The sequence below is a fragment of the Salmo salar genome, chromosome ssa25 (assembly GCF_905237065.1).
Source record: "Salmo salar chromosome ssa25, Ssal_v3.1, whole genome shotgun sequence".
NCBI lineage: Eukaryota > Metazoa > Chordata > Actinopteri > Salmoniformes > Salmonidae > Salmo > Salmo salar.
Genome location: NC_059466.1, coordinates 52,048,468 through 52,073,371, shown reverse-complemented (window position 1 = coordinate 52,073,371; position 24,904 = coordinate 52,048,468). Strand labels below are relative to the sequence as shown.

The following is a 24,904-nucleotide window of genomic DNA, read 5'->3' as shown; positions in this document are numbered from 1 at the left end:
GCTGCTGTTACCTATTCATGGCTACTGTTACCTATTCATGGCTACTGTTACCTATTCATGGCTACTGTTACCTATTCATGGCTGCTGTTACCTATTCATGGCTACTGTTACCTATTCATGGCTACTGTTACCTATTCATGGCTGCTGTTACCTATTCATGGCTACTGTTACCTATTCATGGCTACTGTTACCTATTCATGGCTACTGTTACCTATTCATGGCTACTGTTACCTTCTAATGGCTACTGTTACCTATTCATGGCTACTGTTACCTATTCATGGCTACTGTTACCTATTCATGGCTACTGTTACCTTCTAATGGCTACTGTTACCTTCTAATGGCTACTGTTACCTATTCATGGCTACTGTTACCTATTCATAGCTACTGTTACCTATTCATGGCTACTGTTACCTATTCATGGCTACTGTTACCTATTCATGGCTACTGTTACCTATTCATGGCTACTGTTACCTATTCATGGCTACTGTTACCTATTCATGGCTACTGTTACCTATTCATGGCTACTGTTACCTATTCATGGCTACTGTTACCCATTCATGGCTACTGTTACCTATTCATGGCTACTGTTACCTATTCATGGCTACTGTTACCTATTCATGGCTACTGTTACCTATTCATGGCTGCTGTTACCTATTCATGGCTACTGTTACCTATTCATGGCTACTGTTACCTATTCATGGCTACTGTTACCTATTCATGGCTACTGTTACCTATTCATGGCTACTGTTACCCATTCATGGCTACTGTTACCTATTCATGGCTACTGTTACCTATTCATGGCTGCTGTTACCTATTCATGGCTGCTGTTACCTATTCATGGCTACTGTTACCTTCTAATGGCTACTGTTACCTATTCATGGCTACTGTTACCTATTCATGGCTACTGTTACCTATTCATGGCTACTGTTACCTTCTCATGGCTACTGTTACCTATTCATGGCTACTGTTACCTATTCACTGGCTACTGTTACCTATTCATGGCTACTGTTACCTATTCATGGCTACTGTTACCTTTTCATGGCTACTGTTACCTATTCGTGGCTACTGTTACCTATTCGTGGCTACTGTTACCTACTCATGGCTACTGTTACCTACTCATGGCTACTGTTACCTATTCATGACTGCTGTTACCTTTTCACGGCTACTGTTACCTATTCATGGCTACTGTTACCTTCTAATGGCTACTGTTACCTATTCATGGCCACTGTTACCTATTCATGGCTACTGTTACCTATTTATGGCCACTGTTACCTATTCATGGCTACTGTTACCTATTCATGGCTACTGTTACCTTCTAATGGCTACTGTTACCTATTCATGGCTACTGTTACCTATTCATGGCTACTGTTACCTATTCATGGCTACTGTTACCTTCTCATGGCTACTGTTACCTATTCATGGCTACTGTTACCTATTCATGGCTACTGTTACCTTCTAATGGCTACTGTTACCTATTCATGGCTACTGTTACCTATTCATGGCTACTGTTACCTATTCATGGCTACTGTTACCTTCTCATGGCTACTGTTACCTATTCATGGCTACTGTTACCTATTCACTGGCTACTGTTACCTATTCATGGCTACTGTTACCTATTCATGGCTACTGTTACCTTTTCGTGGCTACTGTTACCTATTCGTGGCTACTGTTACCTATTCGTGGCTACTGTTACCTACTCATGGCTACTGTTACCTACTCATGGCTACTGTTACCTATTCATGGCTACTGTTACCTATTCATGGCCACTGTTACCTATTCATGGCTGCTGTTACCTATTCATGGCTACAGTTACCTATTCATGGCTACTGTTACCTTCTAATGGCTACTGTTACCTATTCATGGCTACTGTTACCTATTCATGGCTACTGTTACCTATTCATGGCTACTGTTACCTATTCATGGCTACTGTTACCTATTCATGGCTACTGTTACCTATTCATGGCTACTGTTACCTATTCATGGCCACTGTTACCTATTCATGGCTGCTGTTACCTATTCATGGCTACAGTTACCTATTCATGGCTACTGTTACCTATTCATGGCTACTGTTACCTATTCATGGCTACTGTTACCTATTCATGGCTACTGTTACCCATTCATGGCTACTGTTACCTATTCATGGCTACTGTTACCTATTCATGGCTACTGTTACCTATTCATGGCTACTGTTACCTATTCATGGCTGCTGTTACCTATTCATGGCTACTGTTACCTATTCATGGCTGCTGTTACCTATTCATGGCTACTGTTACCTATTCATGGCTACTGTTACCTATTCATGGCTGTTGTTACCTATTCATGGCTGCTGTTACCTATTCATGGCTGCTGTTACCTATTCATGGCTGCTGTTACCTATTCATGGCTACTGTTACCTTCTAATGGCTACTGTTACCTATTCATGGCTACTGTTACCTATTCATGGCTACTGTTACCTATTCATGGCTACTGTTACCTTCTAATGGCTACTGTTACCTATTCATGGCTACTGTTACCTATTCATGGCTACTGTTACCTATTCATGGCTACTGTTACCTTCTCATGGCTACTGTTACCTATTCATGGCTACTGTTACCTATTCACTGGCTACTGTTACCTATTCATGGCTACTGTTACCTATTCATGGCTACTGTTACCTTTTCGTGGCTACTGTTACCTATTCGTGGCTACTGTTACCTATTCGTGGCTACTGTTACCTACTCATGGCTACTGTTACCTACTCATGGCTACTGTTACCTATTCATGGCTACTGTTACCTATTCATGGCCACTGTTACCTATTCATGGCTGCTGTTACCTATTCATGGCTACAGTTACCTATTCATGGCTACTGTTACCTTCTAATGGCTACTGTTACCTATTCATGGCTACTGTTACCTATTCATGGCTACTGTTACCTATTCATGGCTACTGTTACCTATTCATGGCTGCTGTTACCTATTCATGGCTGCTGTTACCTATTCATGGCTACTGTTACCTATTCATGGCTACTGTTACCCATTCATGGCTACTGTTACCTCTTCATGGCTACTGTTACCTATTCATGGCTACTGTTACCTATTCATGGCCACTGTTACCTATTCATGGCTTCCTCTGAGTCTCTCACTGGCTGGATTTGACTCTCTTTCTCTCTCTCTCTCTCTCTCTCTCTTTGTTTCTCTGTCCGTCTGTCTGTCTGTCTGTCTGTCTGTCTGTCTGTCTGTCTGTCTGTACCTCTCCCTCTCCGTCTGTCTGTCTGTCTGTCTGTCTGTCTGTCTGTCTGTCTGTCTGTCTGTCTGTCTGTCTGTCTGTCTGTCTGTCTGTCTGTCTGTCTGTCTGTCTGTCTGTCTGTCTGTCCCTCTCTTCCCCTCTCCCTCTCTCTCCCCCCCCCCCACCACCTCCAGGTACATCAGGGTTTATCAGTAACCTGAGGTCCTTCCTGTGGACGCAGGTCCAGCTGTTTGGTCACGTCCACTCCCTGTCCCTGCGCTGGCACCTTGAGAGACACACTGGGGACGTTCTGCGTAGTGTAGACCGAGGAACATCTTCTATAAACAACCTGCTCAGGTACGCCCCGTCCACACACACACACACACACCCTACACACACACACACACACACACACACACACACACACACACACACACACACACACACACACACACACACACACACACACACACACACACACACACACACACACACACACACTCTCCTCTCTCTCTCTCAGCTACATCATCTTCAGTATCCTGCCACCCTCTCTCCCCTCTCTCTCCTCTCTCTCTCTCTCAGCTACATCATCTTCAGTATCCTGCCACCCTCTCTCCCCTCTCTCTCCTCTCTCTCTCTCTCAGCTACATCATCTTCAGTATCCTGCCACCCTCTCTCCTCTCTCTCTCTCCTCAGCTACATCATCTTCAGTATCCTGCCACCCTCTCTCCCCTCTCTCTCCTCTCTCTCTCTCTCAGCTACATCATCTTCAGTATCCTGCCACCCTCTCTCTCCTCTCTCTCTCTCTCTCTCAGCTACATCATCTTCAGTATCCTGCCACCCTCTCTCCCCTCTCTCTCCTCTCTCTCTCTCCTCAGCTACATCATCTTCAGTATCCTGCCACCCTCTCTCCCCTCTCTCTCCTCTCTCTCTCTCCTCAGCTACATCATCTTCAGTATCCTGCCACCCTCTCTCCCCTCTCTCCCCTCTCTCTCTCTCCTCTCTCTCCTCAGCTACATCATCTTCAGTATCCTGCCACCCTCTCTCTCTCTTCTAGCTAATCATCTTCAGTACCTGCCACCCCTCTCTCCCCTCTCTCTCCTCTCTCTCTCTCTCAGCTACATCATCTTCAGTATCCTGCCACCCTCTCTCTCTCTCTCTCTCTCCTCAGCTACATCATCTTCAGTATCCTGCCACCCTCTCTCTCCTCTCTCTCCTCTCTCTCTCTCCTCAGCTACATCATCTTCAGTATCCTGCCACCCTTCTCTCCTCTCTCTCTCTCTCTCTCCTCAGCTACATCATCTTCAGTATCATGCCACCCTCTCTCCCCTCTCTCCCCTCTCTCTCTCCTCTCTCTCTCTCAGCTACATCATCTTCAGTATCCTGCCACCCTCTCTCCTCTCTCTCTCTCTCTCAGCTACATCATCTTCAGTATCCTGCCACCCTCTCTCCCCTCTCTCCCCTCTCTCCCCTCTCTCTCTCCTCTCTCTCTCTCAGCTACATCATCTTCAGTATCCTGCCACCCTCTCTCCCCTCTCTCCCCTCTCTCCCCTCTCTCTCTCCTCTCTCTCTCTCAGCTACATCATCTTCAGTATCCTGCCACCCTCTCTCCTCTCTCTCCTCAGCTACATCATCTTCAGTATCCTGCCACCCTCTCTCCTCTCTCTCTCTCTCTCTCAGCTACATCATCTTCAGTATCCTGCCACCCTCTCTCCCCTCTCTCCCCTCTCTCCCCTCTCTCTCTCTCCTCTCTCTCTCTCAGCTACATCATCTTCAGTATCCTGCCACCCTCTCTCCTCTCTCTCTCCTCAGCTACATCATCTTCAGTATCCTGCCCACCATCGCTGATATAGTCATCGCCATCCTCTACTTTGTGTCCTACTTCAGTGCCTTGTTCGGCCTCATCGTCTTCATCTGCCTGCTGATCTACCTCAGTGAGTTGACTGATTCAGGTTTAGCTGATGTGGAATCACTAGCTAGTTAGCTGTGTGGAATCGCTAGCTAGTTAGCTGTGTGGAATCGCGAGCTAGTTAGCTGTGTGGAATCACTGTGTGGAATCACTAGCTAGTTAGCTGTGTGGAATCACTAGCTAGTTAGCTGTGTCGAATCACTGTGTGGAATCACTAGCTAGTTAGCTGTGTGGAATCGCTAGCTAGTTAGCTGTGTGGAATCGCTAGCTAGTTAGCTGTGTGGAATCGCGAGCTAGTTAGCTGTGTGGAATCACTGTGTGGAATCACTAGCTAGTTAGCTGTGTGGAATCACTAGCTAGTTAGCTGTGTGGAATCACTGTGTGGAATCGCTAGCTAGTTAACTGTGTGGAATCACTGTGTGGAATCACTAGCTAGCTAGCAGTGTGGAATCGCTAGCTAGTTAGCTGTGTGGAATCACTAGCTAGTTAACTGTGTGGAATCACTAGCTAGTTAGCTGTGTGGAATCACTGTGTGGAATCACTAGCTAGTTAGCTGTGTGGAATCGCTAGCTAGTTAGCTGTGTGGAATCACTGTGTGGAATCACTAGCTAGTTAGCTGTGTGGAATTGCTAGCTAGTTAGCAGTGTGGAATCACTGTGTACAATCGCTAGCTAGTTAGCTGTGTGGAATCACTAGCCAGTAAGCTGTTTGGAATCACTAGCTAGTTAGTTGTGTGGAATCACTAGCTAGTTAGCTGTGTGGAATCACTAGCTAGTTAGCTGTGTGGAATTGCTAGCTAGTTAGCTGTGTGGAATCACTGTGTGGAATCACTAGCTAGTTAGCTGTGTGGAATTGCTAGCTAGTTAGCAGTGTGGAATCACTGTGTACAATCGCTAGCTAGTTAGCTGTGTGGAATCACTAGCCAGTTAGCTGTTTGGAATCACTAGCTAGTTAGTTGTGTGGAATCGCTAGCTAGTTAGTTGTGTGGAATCGCTAGCTAGTTAGTTGTGTGGAATCGCTAGCTAGTTAGTTGTGTGGAATCGCTAGCTAGTTAGCTGTGTGGAATCGCTAGCTAGTTAGTTGTGTGTGCACAAGTAGTGGCCGTCATGACATCTCCAGCCCGTAGAACTAGAGTTTCCGCCACCCTGGACGTCTCCAGCCCGTAGAACTAGAGTTTCCGCCACCCTGGACGTCTCCAGCCCGTAGAACTAGAGTTTCCGTCACCCTGGACGTCTCCAGCCCGTAGAACTAGAGTTTCCGTCACCCTGGACGTCTCCAGCCCGTAGAACTAGAGTTTCCGTCACCCTGGACGTCTCCAGCCCGTAGAACTAGAGTTTCCGTCACCCTGGACGTCTCCAGCCCGTAGAACTAGAGTTTCCGTCACCCTGGACGTCTCCAGCCCGTAGAACTAGAGTTTCCGTCACCCTGGACGTCTCCAGCCCGTAGAACTAGAGTTTCCGTCACCCTGGACGTCTCCAGCCCGTAGAACTAGAGTTTCCGTCACCCTGGACGTCTCCAGCCCGTAGAACTAGAGTTTCCGTCACCCTGGATGCAGAAATCCAGGGTGAAAGGTTTTTTTGGGGTCAGTGGTATTGACATCGCTTCTGGAGTATGAAGTTTTGTTGCATAACAGTGATGGGTCCTATTCTATTACACAGTGATACTGACAGAGGACAGACTCAGTTTGATGACTTGCTGTAGCCGATCGCAGCGTTAGTAGCGTGACAGTGGTCGAGGTAACGATGCTTTGTGTTTGGAGTCCAGGTTGTTCTCTGAAAACATATTCATTCACCAGCTTTCACCATCCTGATCACCGAGTGGAGGACCAAGTACAGACGAGACATGAACACTCAGGACAACAACGCCAAGTCTAAGGCTGTGGATTCACTGCTCAACTTTGAGACGGTACTGACTGAGCCATATCCGATACCCCCTGCTAAACCCCAAACCCAAACCTTACCCAGAACCCTTTCACATCCCAACCTCCTCCACAGCTTACTACCCAGATAAACCATGCATTCAGTCAAACCTTTTGTTTGCAGGTGAAATATTACAATGCTGAGGGGTATGAAGTGACCTGCTTCGAAGAGGCAATTCTGAAGTACCAGGTAAAAGGATAACGAACATTTCCTGACTTTACAATCTCCAGGTCCTGTTGTTGGGGTATTGACATCTATACAGTCTGACTTTTAGATATTGTGCTCTCCTGATTGGTTGAGTGTTGAGGTAGCTAGCTGGTGATCGTGTTCCCCTGTCCTGATTGGTTGAGTGTTGAGGTAGCTAGCTGATGATTGTGCTCCCCTGTCCTGATTGGTTGAGTGTTGCGGTAGCTAGCTGATGATTGTGCTCTCCTGTCCTGATTGGTTGAGTGTTGAGGTAGCTAGCTGATGATTGTGCTCCCCTGTCCTGATTGGTTGAGTGTTGAGGTAGCGAGCTGAGGATTGTGCTCTCCTTTCCTGATTGGTCGATGTTGAGGTAGCTAGCTGGTGATTGGACTCCCCTGTCCTGATTGGTTGAGTGTTGAGGTAGCTTGCTGAGGATTGTGCTCTCCTGTCCTGATTGGTTGAGTGTTGAGGTAGCTAGCTGATGATTGTGCTCTCCTGTCCTGATTGGTTGAGTGTTGAGGTAGCTAGCTGATGATTGTGCTCCCCTGTCCTGATTGGTTGAGTGTTGCGGTAGCTAGCTGATGATTGTGCTCTCCTGTCCTGATTGGTCGATGTTGAGGTAGCTAGCTGGTTATTGTGCTCTCCTGTCCTGATTGGTTGAGTGTTGAGGTAGCTAGCTGGTGGTTGTGTACCCCTGTCCTGATTGGTTGAGTGTTGAGGTAGCTAGCTGATGATTGTGCTCTCCTGTCCTGATTGGTCGATGTTGAGGTAGCTTGCTGAGGATTGTGCTCTCCTGTCCTGATTGGTCGATGTTGAGGTAGCTAGCTGAGGATTGTGCTCTCCTGTCCTGATTGGTTGAGTGTTGAGGTAGCTAGCTGATGATTGTGCTCTCCTGTCCTGATTGGTCGATGTTGAGGTAGCTAGCTGATGATTGGACTCCCCTGTCCTGATTGGTTGAGTGTTGAGGTAGCTAGCTGAGGATTGTGCTCTCCTGTCCTGATTGGTTGAGTGTTGTGGTAGCTAGCTGATGATTGTGCTCTCCTGTCCTGATTGGTCGATGTTGAGGTAGCTAGCTGGTTATTGTGCTCTCCTGTCCTGATTGGTTGAGTGTTGAGGTAGCTAGCTGGTGGTTGTGTACCCCTGTCCTGATTGGTTGAGTGTTGAGGTAGCTAGCTGGTGATTGTGTACCCCTGTCCTGATTGGTTGAGTGTTGAGGTAGCTAGCTGGTGATTGTGTTTCCCTGTCCTGATTGGTTGATGTTGACGTAGCTAGCTGGTGATCGTGTTCCCCTGTCCTGATTGGTTGAATGTTGAGGTAGCTAGCTGGTGATTGTGTTCCCCTGTCCTGATTGGTTGAGTGTTGAGGTAGCTAGCTGGTGATCGTGTACCCCTGTCCTGATTGGTTGAGTGTTGAGGTAGCTAACTGGTGATTGTGTTTCCCTGTCCTGATTGGTTGATCCTGTCTGCAGCAGTCAGAGTGGAAGACCAACGCCTCGTTGGCCCTACTGAACCAAACCCAGAACCTGATCATTGGCTCGGGGCTATTAGCAGGATCTCTGCTCTGTGCTTACATGGTCACAGAAGGCCAGTTCCAGGTACAGTCTCCTCTACCTTCATATGGGTTCACATCAGACCACACTGGCATCCTCTGAATCCTTCTCCGTTTACACTTGATCTCTATTGATGTTAGTCAGGGTGTTAATCTGCAGGGTGTTAGTCTGCAGGGTGTTAGTCTGCAGGGTGTTAGTCTGCAGGGTGTTAGTCAGCAGGGTGTTAGTCAGCAGGGTGTTAGTCAGCAGGGTGTTAGTCAGAGTGTGAGTCAGGGTGTTAGTCAGCAGGGTGTTAGTTAGGGTGTTAGTCAGCAGGGTGTTAGTCAGCATGGTGTTAGTCAGCATGGTGTTAGTCAGCAGGGTGTTAGTCCAGGGTGTTAGTCAGCATGGTGTTAGTCAGCAGGGTGTTAGTCGGCAGGGTGTTAGTCAGCAGGGTGTTAATCAGGGTGTTAGTCAGGGTGTTAGTCAACATGGTGTTAGTCAGCATGGTGTTAATCAGCAGGGTGTTGGTCTGCAGGGTGTTAGTCAGGGTGTTAGTCAGCAGGGTGTTAGTCAGCATGGTGTTAGTCAGCAGGGTGTTAGTCGGCAGGGTGTTAGTCAGGGTGTTAGTCAGCAGGGTGTTAGTCGTCAGGGTGTTAGTCGTCAGGGTGTTAGTCAGCAGGGTGTTAGCTGCAGGGTGTTAGTCTGCAGGGTGTTAGTCAGCAGGGTGTTAGTCAGCAGGGTGTTGGTCAGCAGGGTGTTAGTCAGGGTGTTAGTCAGCAGGGTGTTAGTCGTCAGGGTGTTAGTTCGTCAGGGTGTTAGTCAGCAGGGTGTTAGTCTGCAGGGTGTTAGTCTGCAGGGTGTTAGTCAGCAGGGTGTTAGTCAGCAGGGTGTTAGTCAGCAGGGTGTTGGTCAGCAGGGTGTTAGTCAGGGTGTTAGTCAGCAGGGTGTTAGTCAGCAGGGTGTTAGTCTGCAGGGTGTTAGTCAGGGTGTTAGTCAGGGTGTTAGTCAGCAGGGTGTTAGTCAGCAGGGTGTTAGTTGCAGGGTGTTAGTCAGCAGGGTGTTAGTCAGGGGTGTTAGTCAGCAGGGTGTTAGTCAGGGTGTTAGTCAGCAGGGTGTTAGTCAGCAGGGTGTTAGTCAGGGTGTTAGTCAGCAGGGTGTTAGTCAGGGTGTTAGTCAGCAGGGTGTTAGTCAGCAGGGTGTTAGTCAGGGTGTTAGTCAGCAGGGTGTTAGTCAGGGTGTTAGTCAGCAGGGTGTTAGTCAGCAGGGTGTTAGTCAGGGTGTTAGTCAGCAGGGTGTTAGTCTGCAGGGTGTTAGTCAGCAGGGTGTTAGTCAGCAGGGTGTTAATCAGGGTGTTAGTCAGCAGGGTGTTAGTTAGGGTGTTAGTCAGGGTGTTAGTCAGCAGGGTGTTAGTCAGCAGGGTGTTAATCAGCATGGTGTTAATCAGCATGGTGTTAGTCAGGAGGGTGTTAGTCAGCAGGGTGTTAGTCAGCAGGGTGTTAGTCAGCAGGGTGTTAGTCAGCAGGGTGTTAGTCTGCAGGGTGTTAGTCAGCAGGGTGTTAGTCAGCAGGGTGTTAGTCAGCAGGGTGTTAGTCAGGGTGTTAGTCAGCAGGGTGTTAGTCAGAGTGTTAGTCAGGGTGTTAGTCAGCAGGGTGTTAGTTAGGGTGTTAGTCAGCAGGGTGTTAGTTAGGGTGTTAGTCAGCAGGGTGTTAGTCAGCAGTGTGTTAATCAGGGTGTTAGTCAGCATGGTGTTAGTCAGCAGGGTGTTAGTCAGCAGGGTGTTAGTCAGCAGGGTGTTAGTCAGCAGGGTGTTAGTCAGCAGGGTGTTAGTCAGGGTGTTCGTCAACATGGTGTTAGTCAGCATGGTGTTAATCAGCAGGGTGTTAGTTAGGGTGTTAGTCTGCAGGGTGTTAATCAGGGTGTTAGTCAGCAGGGTCTTAGTCAGCAGGGTGTTAGTCAGCAGGGTGTTAGTCAGCAGGGTGTTAGTCTGCAGGGTGTTAGTCAGCAGGGTGTTAGTCTGCAGGGTGTTAGTCAGCAGGGTGTTAGTCAGAGTGTTAGTCAGCAGGGTGTTAGTCAGCAGGGTGTTAGTCAGCAGGGTGTTAGTCAGCAGGGTGTTAGTCATGGTGTTAGTCAGCAGTGTGTTAGTCAGCAGTGTGTTAGTCAGCAGTGTGTTAATCAGGGTGTTAGTCAGGGTGTTAATCAGGGTGTTAGTCAGGGTGTTAGTCAGCATGGTGTTAATCAGCATGGTGTTAGTCAGCAGGGTGTTAGTCAGCAGGGTGTTAGTCAGCAGTGTGTTAGTCAGCAGTGTGTTAATCAGGGTGTTAGTCAGCATGGTGTTAGTCAGCAGGGTGTTAGTCAGCAGGGTGTTAGTCTGCAGGGTGTTAGTCAGCAGGGTGTTAGTCAGGGTGTTAGTCAGGGTGTTAGTCAGCAGGGTGTTAGTCAACAGGGTGTTAGTCAGGGTGTTAGTCAGGGTGTTAGTCAACATGGTGTTAGTCAGCATGGTGTTAATCAGCAGGGTGTTAGTTAGGGTGTTAGTCTGCAGGGTGTTAATCAGGGTGTTAGTCAGCAGGGTGTTAGTCAGCAGGGTGTTAGTCTGCAGGGTGTTAGTCTGCAGGGTGTTAGTCAGCAGGGTGTTAGTCTGCAGGGTGTTAGTCAGCAGGGTGTTAGTCAGCAGGGTGTTAGTCAGAGTGTTAGTCAGCAGGGTGTTAGTCAGCAGGGTGTTAGTCATGGTGTTAGTCAGCAGTGTGTTAGTCAGCAGTGTGTTAATCAGGGTGTTAATCAGGGTGTTAGTCAGGGTGTTAGTCAGCATGGTGTTAATCAGCATGGTGTTAGTCAGGAGGGTGTTAGTCAGCAGGGTGTTAGTCAGCAGGGTGTTAGTCAGCAGGGTGTTTGTCAGCAGGGTGTTAGTCAGCAGTGTGTTAGTCAGCAGTGTGTTAATCAGGGTGTTAGTCAGCAGGGTGTTAGTCAGCAGGGTGTTAGTCTGCAGGGTGTTAGTCAGCAGGGTGTTAGTCTGCAGGGTGTTAGTCAGCAGGGTGTTAGTCAGCAGGGTGTTAGTCAGAGTGTTAGTCAGCAGGGTGTTAGTCAGCAGGGTGTTAGTCAGCAGGGTGTTAGTCATGGTGTTAGTCAGCAGTGTGTTAGTCAGCAGTGTGTTAATCAGGGTGTTAGTCAGGGTGTTAATCAGGGTGTTAGTCAGGGTGTTAGTCAGCATGGTGTTAATCAGCATGGTGTTAGTCAGGAGGGTGTTAGTCAGCAGGGTGTTAGTCAGCAGGGTGTTAGTCAGCAGGGTGTTAGTCAGCAGTGTGTTAGTCAGCAGTGTGTTAATCAGGGTGTTAGTCAGCATGGTGTTAGTCAGCATGGTGTTAGTCAGCAGGGTGTTAGTCAGCAGGGTGTTAGGTCAGCAGGGTGTTAGTCGGGGTGTTAATCAGGGTGTTAGTCAGCAGGGTGTTAATCAGGGTGTTAGTCAGGGTGTTAGTCAGCAGGGTGTTAGTCAGCAGGGTGTTAGTCAGCAGGGTGTTAATCAGGGTGTTAGTCAGGGTGTTAGTCAGCAGGGTGTTAGTCTGCAGGGTGTTAGTCAGGGTGTTAGTCAGGGTGTTAGTCAGCAGGGTGTTAGTCAGCAGGGTGTTAGTCTGCAGGGTGTTAGTCAGCAGGGTGTTAGTCAGCAGGGTGTTAGTCAGGGTGTTAGTCAGCAGGGTGTTAGTCAACAGGGTGTTAGTCGGGGTGTTAATCAGGGTGTTAGTCAACAGGGATGATAGTTAATTGATTGTGGTTGTGTGTTATTGGTCTGCTCACTTCTCCTTAGGTTGGTTGGCACCTACATCATCCAGCTGTACACTCCTCTCAACTGGTTCGGTACATATTACAGGTGAGATCACCTGGTTCGGTACATATTACAGGTGAGATCAGCTGGTCTGGTACATATTACAGGTGAGATCAGCTGGTCTGGTACATATTACAGGTGAGATCACCTGGTCCGGTACATATTACAGGTTAGATGACCTGGTCCGGTACATATTACAGGTTAGATGACCTGGTCCGGTACATATTACAGGTGAGATCAGCTGGTCTGGTACATATTACAGGTTAGATGACCTGGTCCGGTACATATTACAGGTGAGATCACCTGGTCTAATACATATTACAGGTGAGATCAGCTGGTCTGGTACATATTACAGGTGAGATCACCTGGTCTGGTACATATTACAGGTGAGATCACCTGGTCTAATACATATTACAGGTGAGATCAGCTGGTTCGGTACATATTACAGGTGAGATCAGCTGGTCTGGTACATATTACAGGTGAGATCAGCTGGTTCGGTACATATTACAGGTGAGATCAGCTGGTCTGGTACATATTACAGGTGAGATCAGCTGGTTCGGTACATATTACAGGTGAGATCAACTGCTCTGGTACATATTACAGGTGAGATCACCTGGTTCGGTACATATTACAGGTGAGATCACCTGGTTCGGTACATATTACAGGTGAGATCAGCTGGTATGGTACATATTACAGGTGAGATCACCTGGTCTGGTCCATATTACAGGTGAGATCAGCTGGTCTGGTACATATTACAGGTGAGATCACCTGGTATGGTACATATTACAGGTGAGATCACCTGGTCTGGTCCATATTACAGGTGAGATCACCTGGTCTGGTCCATATTACAGGTGAGATCAGCTGGTCTGGTCCATATTACAGGTGAGATCAGCTGGTCTGGTACATATTACAGGTGAGATCAGCTGGTCTGGTACATATTACAGGTGAGATCACCTGGTCTAATACATATTACAGGTGAGATCACCTGGTCTAATACATATTACAGGTGAGATCACCTGGTCTGGTCCATATTACAGGTGAGATCACCTGGTCTAATACATATTACAGGTGAGATCACCTGGTCTGGTCCATATTACAGGTGAGATCACCTGGTCTGGTCCATATTACAGGTGAGATCACCTGGTCTGGTCCATATTACAGGTGAGATCACCTAGTCTGGTACATATTACAGGTGAGATCACCTGGTCTGGTACATATTACAGGTTAGATGACCTGGTCCGGTACATATTACAGGTGAGATCACCTGGTCTAATACATATTACAGGTGAGATCAGCTGGTCTGGTACATATTACAGGTGAGATCACCTGGTCTGGTACATATTACAGGTGAGATCACCTGGTCTAATACATATTACAGGTGAGATCACCTGGTCTGGTACATATTACAGGTGAGATCAGCTGGTCTGGTCCATATTACAGGTGAGATCAGCTGGTCTGGTCCATATTACAGGTGAGATCACCTGGTATGGTACATATTACAGGTGAGATCACCTGGTCTGGTCCATATTACAGGTGAGATCAGCTGGTCTGGTACATATTACAGGTGAGATCACCTGGTCTAACACATATTACAGGTGAGATCACCTGGTCTAATACATATTACAGGTGAGATCACCTGGTCTGGTCCATATTACAGGTGAGATCACCTGGTCTGGTCCATATTACAGGTGAGATCACCTGGTCTGGTCCATATTACAGGTGAGATCACCTAGTCTGGTACATATTACAGGTGAGATCAACTGCTCTGGTACATATTACAGGTGAGATCACCTGGTTCGGTACATATTACAGGTGAGATCACCTGGTTCGGTACATATTACAGGTGAGATCAGCTGGTATGGTACATATTACAGGTGAGATCACCTGGTCTGGTCCATATTACAGGTGAGATCAGCTGGTCTGGTACATATTACAGGTGAGATCACCTGGTCTGGTACATATTACAGGTGAGATCACCTGGTCTGGTCCATATTACAGGTGAGATCACCTGGTCTGGTCCATATTACAGGTGAGATCAGCTGGTCTGGTCCATATTACAGGTGAGATCAGCTGGTCTGGTACATATTACAGGTGAGATCAGCTGGTCTGGTACATATTACAGGTGAGATCACCTGGTCTAATACATATTACAGGTGAGATCACCTGGTCTAATACATATTACAGGTGAGATCACCTGGTCTGGTCCATATTACAGGTGAGATCACCTGGTCTGGTCCATATTACAGGTGAGATCACCTGGTCTGGTCCATATTACAGGTGAGATCACCTGGTCTAATACATATTACAGGTGAGATCAGCTGGTCTGGTACATATTACAGGTGAGATCACCTGGTCTGGTACATATTACAGGTGAGATCACCTGGTCTAATACATATTACAGGTGAGATCACCTGGTCTGGTACATATTACAGGTGAGATCAGCTGGTCTGGTCCATATTACAGGTGAGATCAGCTGGTCTGGTCCATATTACAGGTGAGATCACCTGGTCTGGTACATATTACAGGTGAGATCACCTGGTCTGGTCCATATTACAGGTGAGATCACCTAGTCTGGTACATATTACAGGTGAGATCACCTGGTCTGGTACATATTACAGGTGAGATCACCTGGTCTGGTACATATTACAGGTGAGATCAGCTGGTCTGGTACATATTACAGGTGAGATCAGCTGGTCTGGTACATATTACAGGTGAGATCACCTGGTCTGGTACATATTACAGGTGAGATCAGCTGGTCTGGTACATATTACAGGTGAGATCAGCTGGTCTGGTACATATTACAGGTGAGATCACCTGGTCTGGTACATATTACAGGTGAGATCACCTGGTCTGGTACATATTACAGGTGAGATCACCTGGTCTGGTACATATTACAGGTGAGATCTACAATCTCACTGTATGGGAGACAGTCACATGCGTTTCGCTATGCCTCCATTACTGGATAACTCAACATATTCTCTCCACAGACTAATCCAGAGTTCCTTTATTGACATGGAGAACATGTTCAAGATCTTAACAGAACACAAAGAGGTAAGCACATGGTGCTAGAGAGTTACTCCTGTATCTGAGGGGTAATGAGGCGTGTTTATCATTTAAACTGCTGAGACCATGGTCAGGTTTGTGTGTGTGTCCGCGTTCGTGTGTTTGCCCCTGCTCCTGCCCTCCCTCGCCGTCTCCCTCTCTCCCTCTCCCTCTCCCGCTCCCTCTCCGTCTCCCGCTCCCTCTCCCTCTCCGTCTCCCTCACCCTCTCCCGCTCCCTCTCCGTCTCCCTCTCCCTCTCCCTCACCCTCTCCCGCTCCCTCTCCCTCACCCTCTCCCGCTCCCTCTCCCGCTCCCTCTCCGTCTCCCTCTCCCTCTCCGTCTCCCTCACCCTCTCCCGCTCCCTCTCCGTCTCCCTCACCCTCTCCCGCTCCCTCTCCCTCACCCTCTCCCTCACCCTCTCCCGCTCCCTCTCCCGCTCCCTCTCCCGCTCCCTCTCCCGCTCCCTCACCCTCTCCCGCTCCCTCTCCGTCTTCCACTCCCTCTCCCTCTCCCGCTCTCCCGCTCCCTCTCCCTCTCCCTCTCCCTCCCTCTCCCGCTCCCTCTCCCTCCCCGCGCCCGCTCCCTCTCCCTCCCTGAGGCTTGTGGAGGGCCTCTCTGTGGGAAAACTCTCCCAAGTTAGTCTATAAGCTGTGGCACAGTGGGTTGTGGGACTGTTGGCTGTGGCTGTGGACTGTGGACTGTGGTGCTGTGGGCTGTGGGACTCTGGGCTGTGGGATTGTGGGGCCTTGGGCTGTGGGACTGTGGGCTGTGGGACTGTGGGCTGTGGGACTGTGGGACTGTGGGACTCTGGGCTGTGGGACTGTGGGGCCTTGGGCTGTGGGACTCTGGGCTGTGGGACTGTGGGACTCTGGGCTGTGGGACTGTGGGACTCTGGGCTGTGGGGCTGTGGGACTGTGGGACTCTGGGACTCTGGGACTGTGGGACTCTGGGCTGTGGGACTGTGGGACTCTGGGACCCTGGGACTGTGGGACTCTGGGCTGTGGTGCTGTGGGGCTGTGGGACTGTGGGACTCTGGGACTCTGGGACTGTGGGACTCTGGGCTGTGGGACTCTGGGCTGTGGGACTCTGGGCTGTGGGACTGTGGGACTCTGGGCTGTGGGACTGTGGGACTCTGGGCTGTGGGACTCTGGGCTGTGGGACTGTGGGACTCTGGAGAGGGGAGTGAAGTGGGAGGAGGTGTAGAAAACGCTTTGACGGTAACTGCAAGGTGGTGCTTAATATTCTTGTTATGTCTGAGATCCACTGTGTGTGAGCTGAGAGCCTGAGCCACGGAGGAAGTAGACCGTCTAGTCCCTGAGTTCCACCACACTGACGATCTCGTCTCCTGTCATGTTGTCTTGTCCAGGTGCAAGACGATGTCAGAGCCACAGAGCTCCAGTTGACAACAGGCGTGGTGAAGTTTCAGAACGTGTGCTTCAGCTACACTGAGGGGTAGGTCACAAAAAAAAACACGTGTAGTTCGTCTATGATGTCATGAGAATGTGTAGTTCCTCTATGACGTCATGAGAATGTGTAGTTCGTCTATGATGTCATGAGAATGTGTAGTTAATCTCTGATATCATGAGAATGTGTAGTTAATCTCTGATGTCATGAGAATGTATAGTTAATCTCTGTTAAGATAATGTGTAGTTAATCTCTGATGTCATGAGAATGTGTAGTTAATCTCTGATATCATGAGAATGTGTAGTTAACCTCTACTCAACAGCCAGTGGAATCCCGTGGCGCGATATTCAAATACCTTAGAAATGCTATTACTTCAATTTCTCAAACATATTACTATTTTACACCATTTTAAAGACAAGACTCTCGTTAATCTAACCACACTGTCCGATTTCAAAAAGGCTTTACAACGAAAGCAAAACATTCGATTATGTCAGCAGAGTACCCAGCCAGAAATAATCAGACACCCATTTTTCAAGCTAGCATATAATGTCACATAAACCCAAACCACAGCTAAATGCAGCACTAACCTTTGATGATCTTCATCAGATGACACTCCTAGGACATTATGTTATACAATACATGCATGTTTTGTTCAATCAAGTTCATATTTATATCAAAAACCAGCTTTTTACATTAGCATGTGACTAGCATGTGACTAGCATTCCCACCGAACACTTCCGGTGAATTTACTAAATTACTCACGATAAACGTTCACAAAAAACATAACAATTATTTTAAGAATTATAGATACAGAACTCCTTTATGCAATCGCGGTGTCCAATTTTAAAATAGCTTTTCGGTGAAAGCACATTTTGCAATATTCTGAGTAGATAGCCAGGCCATCACAGGCTAGCTATTTTGACACCCACCAAGTGTGGTACTCACCAAACTCAGATTTACTATTAGAAAAATGTGATTACCTTTGCTGTTCTTCGTCAGAATGCACTCCCAGGACTTCTACTTCAATAACAAATGTTGGTTTGGTTCCAAATAATCCATAGTTATATCCAAATAGCGGAGTTTTGTTTGTGTGTTCAAGACACTATCCGAGGGTAAAGAAGGGTGATGCGCCCGGCGCGTTTCGTGACAAAAAAATTCAAAATATTCCATTACCGTACTTCGAAGCATGTCAAACGCTGTTTAAAATCAATTTTTATGCGATTTTTCTCGTAAAAAAGCGATAATATTCCGACCGGAAGTCGTTGTTTTCGTTCAAAGAGAAAGGAAACATGGTGTCGGCTCGTGCACGCGCCTCCAGTCTCATTGTCCTCAGATCGACCACTATCCAAATGCGCTAATGTTTTTCAGCCATGGCCTGCAAAGCCACCATTCATTGTTCTGGCGCCTTCTGGGAGCCTATGGGAGCGTTAGAAAATGTCACGTTATGCCAGAGATCCCCTGTTTTGGTTAGAGATGATCAAGAAGGCCAAGAAATAGTCAGAGGGGGCGCTTCCTGTTTGGAATCTTCTCAGGTTTTTGCCTGCCATATGAGTTCTGTTATACTCACAGACACCATTCAAACACTTTTAGAAACTTTAGGGTGTTTTCTATCTTAATTATATGCATATTCTAGTTACTGGGCAGGAGTAGTAACCAGATTAAATCGGGTACGTTTTTTATCCGGCCGTGCAAATACTGCCCCCTATCCCCAACAGGTTAATCTCTGATATTATGAGAATGTGTAGTTAATCTCTGATATCTTGAGAATGTGTAGTTAATCTCTGATATCATGAGAATGTGTAGTTAATCTCTGATGTCATGAGAATGTGTAGTTAATCTCTGATATCATGAGAATGTGTAGTTAATCTCTGATGTCATGAGAATGTGTAGTTAATCTCTGATATCATGAGAATGTGTAGTTAGTCTCTGATGTCACGAGAATGTGTAGTTAATCTCTGATGGCATGAGAATGTGTAGTTAATCTCTGACGTCATGGACATATTCTCTTAATGACAGACAATACAATACATTTACTAACAGATTAATGGTCATGGATGGAGCAGAACAGAGTTTGTACTACAGCTAAGCATCACCCTGTCATTTGCCTTCACGTGTCCAACTTAGAATCTGGTAAAACTCTCGGCATTCAACTCATGACGTACTGTAATGTAGTGTGTGTGCGTCGTAAAATACTTAATCGGATACACTGTGTGTGTCTGTGTGTCGCTGTCCTCAGCAATGTGATTCTCAGGGGCGTCTCGTTCACCGTGATGGCCGGCCAGACTGTTGCTCTGGTAGGTTGAACTCTTCACATAGAACCAACATGAACTAAAATGATCATAAAAACACATTTTAACATCCACATGTTGAGTGTGTGTGTGTGTGTGTGTGTGTGTGTGTGTGTGTGTGTGTGTGTGTGTGTGTGTGTGTGTGTGTGTGTGTGTGTGTCTGTGTGTGTGTGTGTGTGTTTCTCTGCAGGTGGGCCAGTCTGGTTCAGGTAAAAGCACTATCCTCCGTCTGCTGTTTCGCTTCTATGACGTCCAGGGAGGCTGCATCAGTATTGATGAACAGGATATATCCAGGGTGAGTTAACTCTATAGGGTCTATATACAGGGTGAGTTAACTCTATAGGGTCTATATCCAGGGTGAGTTAACTCTATAGGGTCTATATACAGGATATATCCAGGGTGAGTTAACTCTATAGGGTCTATATCCAGGGTGAGTTAACTCTATAGGGTCTATATACAGGGTGAGTTAACTCTATAGGGTCTATATACAGGGTGAGTTAACTCTATAGGGTCTATATACAGGATATATCCAGGGTGAGTTAACTCTATAGGGTCTATATCCAGGGTGAGTTAACTCTATAGGGTCTATATACAGGATATATCCAGGGTGAGTTAACTCTATAGGGTCTATATCCAGGGTGAGTTAACTCTATAGGGTCTATATACAGGGTGAGTTAACTCTATAGGGTCTATATCCAGGGTGGGTTAACTCTATAGGGTCTATATACAGGGTGAGTTAACTCTATAGGGTCTATATACAGGATACATCCAGGGTGAGTTAACTCTATAGGGTCTATATACAGGATATATCCAGGGTGAGTTAATTCTATAGGGTCTATATCCAGGGTGAGTTAACTCTATAGGGTCTATATACAGGATATATCCAGGGTGAGTTATCTCTATAGGGTCTATATCTAGGGTGAGTTAACTCTATAGGGTCTATATACAGGGTGAGTTAACTCTATAGGGTCTATATACAGGGTGAGTTAACTCTATAGGGTCTATATCCAGGGTGAGTTAACTCTATAGGGTCTATATACAGGGTGAGTTAACTCTATAGTGTCTATATACAGGGTGAGTTAACTCTATAGGGTCTAAATACAGGGTGAGTTAACTCTATAGGGTCTATATACAGGGTGAGTTAACTCTATAGGGTCTATATACAGGGTGAGTTAACTCTATAGGGTCTATATCCAGGGTGAGTTAACTCTATAGGGTCTATATACAGGGTGAGTTAACTCTATAGGGTCTATATACAGGGTGAGTTAACTCTATAGGGTCTATATACAGGGTGGGTTAACTCTATAGGGTCTATATACAGGGTGGGTTAACTCTATAGGGTCTATATACAGGGTGAGTTAACTCTATAGGGTCTATATACAGGGTGGGTTAACTCTATAGGGTCTATATACAGGGTGGGTTAACTCTATAGGGTCTATATACAGGGTGAGTTAACTCTATAGGGTCTATATACAGGGTGAGTTAACTCTATAGGGTCTATATACAGGAATTATCCAGGGTGAGTTAACTCTATAGGGTCTATATACAGGGTGAGTTAACTCTATAGGGTCTATATACAGGGTGAGTTAACTCTATAGGGTCTATATACAGGGTGAGTTAACTCTATAGGGTCTATATACAGGGTGGGTTAACTCTATAGGGTCTATATACAGGGTGAGTTAACTCTATAGGGTCTATATACAGGGTGAGTTAACTCTATAGGGTATATATACAGGGTGAGTTAACTCTATAGGGTCTATATACAGGGTGAGTTAACTCTATAGGGTCTATATCCAGGGTGAGTTAACTCTATAGGGTCTATATACAGGGTGAGTTAACTCTATAGGGTCTATATACAGGATGAGTTAACTCTATAGGGTCTATATACAGGATATATACAGGGTGAGTTAACTCTATAAGGTCTATATCCAGGATATATCCAGGGTGAGTTAACTATATAGGGTCTATATACAGGATATATCCAGGGTGAGTTATCTCTATAGGGTCTATATCCAGGGTGAGTTAACTCTATAGGGTCTATATACAGGGTGAGTTAACTCTATAGGGTCTATATACAGGGTGAGTTAACTCTATAGGGTCTATATCCAGGGTGAGTTAACTCTATAGGGTCTATATACAGGGTGAGTTAACTCTATAGGGTCTATATCCAGGGTGAGTTAACTCTATAGGGTCTATATACAGGGTGAGTTAACTCTATAGGGTCTATATACAGGGTGAGTTAACTCTATAGGGTCTATATACAGGATATATCCAGCGTGAGTTAACTCTATAGGGTCTATATACAGGGTGAGTTAACTCTATAGGGTCTATATACAGGGTGAGTTAACTCTATAGGGTCTATATACAGGGTGGGTTAACTCTATAGGGTCTATATACAGGGTGAGTTAACTCTATAGGGTCTAAATACAGGGTGAGTTAACTCTATAGGGTATACATACAGGGTGAGTTAACTCTATAGGGTCTATATACAGGGTGAGTTAACTCTATAGGGTCTATATCCAGGGTGAGTTAACTCTATAGGGTCTATATACAGGGTGAGTTAACTCTATAGGGTCTATATATAGGATATATCCAGGGTGAGTTAACTCTATAGGGTCTATATACAGGATATATACAGGGTGAGTTAACTCTATAGGGTATATATCCAGGATGAGTTAACTCTATAGGGTCTATATACAGGGTGAGTTAACTCTATAGGGTCTATATACAGGGTGAGTTAACTCTATAGGGTCTATATACAGGATATATCCAGGGTGAGTTAACTCTATAGGGTCTATATCCAGGGTGAGTTAACTCTATAGGGTCTATATACCGGATATATACAGGGTGAGTTAACTCTATAGGGTCTATATCCAGGGTGAGTTAACTCTATAGGGTCTATATCCAGGGTGAGTTAACTCTATAGGGTCTATATACAGGATATATCCAGGGTGAGTTAACTCTATAGGGTCTATATACAGGGTGAGTTAACTCTATAGGGTCTATATCCAGGGTGAGTTAACTCTATAGGGTCTATATCCAGGGTGAGTTAACTCTATAGGGTCTATATACAGGATATATCCAGGGTGAGTTAACTCTATAGGGTCTATATACAGGGTGAGTTAACTCTATAGGGTCTATATACAGGGTGAGTTAACTCTATAGGGTCTATATCCAGGGTGAGTTAACTCTATAGGGTCTATATACAGGATATATCCAGGGTGAGTTAACTCTATAGGGTCTATATCCAGGGTGAGTTAACTCTATAGGGTCTATATACCGGATATATACAGGGTGAGTTAACTCTATAGGGTCTATATACAGGGTGAGTTAACTCTATAGGGTCTATATCCAGGGTGAGTTAACTCTATAGGGTCTATATACAGGGTGAGTTAACTCTATAGGGTCTATATACAGGGTGTCAGTGGTAATGTCAGTAGTAATGTCATGGTTCAGTAGTAATGTCAGTAGTAATGTCAGTAGTAATGTCAGTAGTAATGTCAGTAGTAATGTCAGTAGTAATGTCATTGTTCAGTAGTAATATCAGTAGTAATGTCAGTAGTAATGTCAGTAGTAATGTCATTGGTAATGTCAGTAGTAATGTCAGTAGTAATGTCAGTAGTAATGTCAGTAGTAATGTCAGTAGTAATGTCGGTAGTAATGTCAGTAGTAATGGTTCAGTAGTAATGCCAGTAGTAATGTCAGTAGTAATGTCAGTGGAATTGTCAGTAGTAATGTCAGTAGTAATGTCAGTAGTAATGTCGGTAGTAATGTCAGTAGTAATGGTTCAGTAGTAATGTCAGTAGTCATGTCAGTAGTGATGTCAGTAGTAATGCCAGTAGTAATGTCGGTAGTAATGTCGGTAGTAATGTCAGTAGTAATGTCAGTAGTAATGTCATGGTTCAGTAGTAATGTCAGTAGTAATGTCAGTAGTAATGTCAGTGGTAATGTCAGTGGTAATGTCAGTAGTAATGTCATCGTTCAGTAGTAATGTCAGTAGTAATGTCAGTAGTAATGTCAGTAGTAATGTCAGTAGTAATATCATGGTTCAGTAGTAATGTCAGTGGTAATGTCAGTAGTAATGTCAGTAGTAATGTCAGTAGTAATGTCAGTAGTAATGTCAGTAGTAATATCATGGTTCAGTAGTAATGTCAGTGGTAATGTCAGTAGTAATGTCAGTGGTAATGCCGGTAGTAATGTCAGTAGTAATGTCATTGGTAATGTCAGTAGTAATGTCAGTAGTAATGTCAGTAGTAATGTCAGTAGTAATGTCATTGGTAATGTCAGTAGTAATGTCAGTAGTAATGTCATGGTTCAGTAGTAATGTCAGTAGTAATGTCATTGGTAATGTCAGTAGTAATGTCAGTAGTAATGTCATGGTTCAGTAGTAATGTCAGTAGTAATGTCAGTAGTAATGTCAGTAGTAATGCCGGTAGTAATGTCAGTAGTAATGTCAGTGGTAATGTCAGTAGTAATGTCAGTGGTAATGTCAGTGGTAATGCCAGTAGTAATGTCAGTAGTAATGTCAGTAGTAATGTCATGGCTCAGTAGTAATGTCAGTAGTAATGTCAGTGGTAATGTCAGTAGTAATGTCAGTAGTAATGTCAGTAGTAATGTCAGTAGTAATGTCATGGCTCAGTAGTAATGTCAGTAGTAATGCCAGTAGTAATGTCAGTAGTAATGTCAGTAGTAATGTCAGTAGTAATGTCAGTAGTAATGTCAGTAGTAATGTCAGTAGTAATGTCATGGCTCAGTAGTAATGTCAGTAGTAATGTCAGTAGTAATGCCAGTAGTAATGTCAGTAGTAATGTCAGTAGTAATGTCAGTAGTAATGCCAGTAGTAATGTCAGTAGTAATGTCAGTAGTAATGTCAGTAGTAATGTCAGTAGTAATGTCATGGCTCAGTAGTAATGTCAGTAGTAATGTCAGTAGTAATGTCAGTAGTAATGTCATGGCTCAGTAGTAATGTCAGTAGTAATGTCAGTAGTAATGTCAGTAGTAATGTCGGTAGTAATGTCAGTAGTAATGTCAGTAGTAATGTCGGTAGTAATGTCAGTAGTAATGTTAGTAGTAATGTTAGTAGTAATGTCAGTAGTAATGTCAGTAGTAATGTCAGTAGTAATGCCAGTAGTAATGTCAGTAGTAATGCCAGTAGTAATGTCAGTAGTAATGTCAGTAGTAATGTCAGTAGTAATGTCATGGCTCAGTAGTAATGTCAGTAGTAATGTCGGTAGTAATGTCAGTAGTAATGTCAGTAGTAATGTCGGTAGTAATGTCAGTAGTAATGTCATGTCACGGTGGATAGAGGACCCAGTTAAGATATTCATAAGGTATAAAAACATTCATTTTTGATGATAATGTCGGTGTATGTGTGTGAATGTACTGTGTATTTTGTGTGTGTGTGTGTGTGTGTGTGTGTGTGTGTGTGTGTGTGTGTGTGTGTGTGTGTGTGTGTGCTTGTTTACCTGTGTGCTGTATGCCATCTTTGCCAGAGCAGGCTATACTGTATGGGTCGTCTTTACGGACTCCCGAGTGGCGCAGCGGTCTAAGGCACTGCATCTCAGTGCTAGAGGCGTCACTCCAGACCCTGGTTCGATTCCAGGCT

The 24,904-nt window shown here is 45.6% G+C and overlaps 1 pseudogene; it reads left to right on the top strand.

Annotated features, from left to right (window-relative positions):
• LOC106586936 (ATP-binding cassette sub-family B member 6-like) overlaps window positions 1-24,904 on the top strand; it is a 91,218-nt pseudogene that overhangs the window by 8,111 nt on the left and 58,203 nt on the right.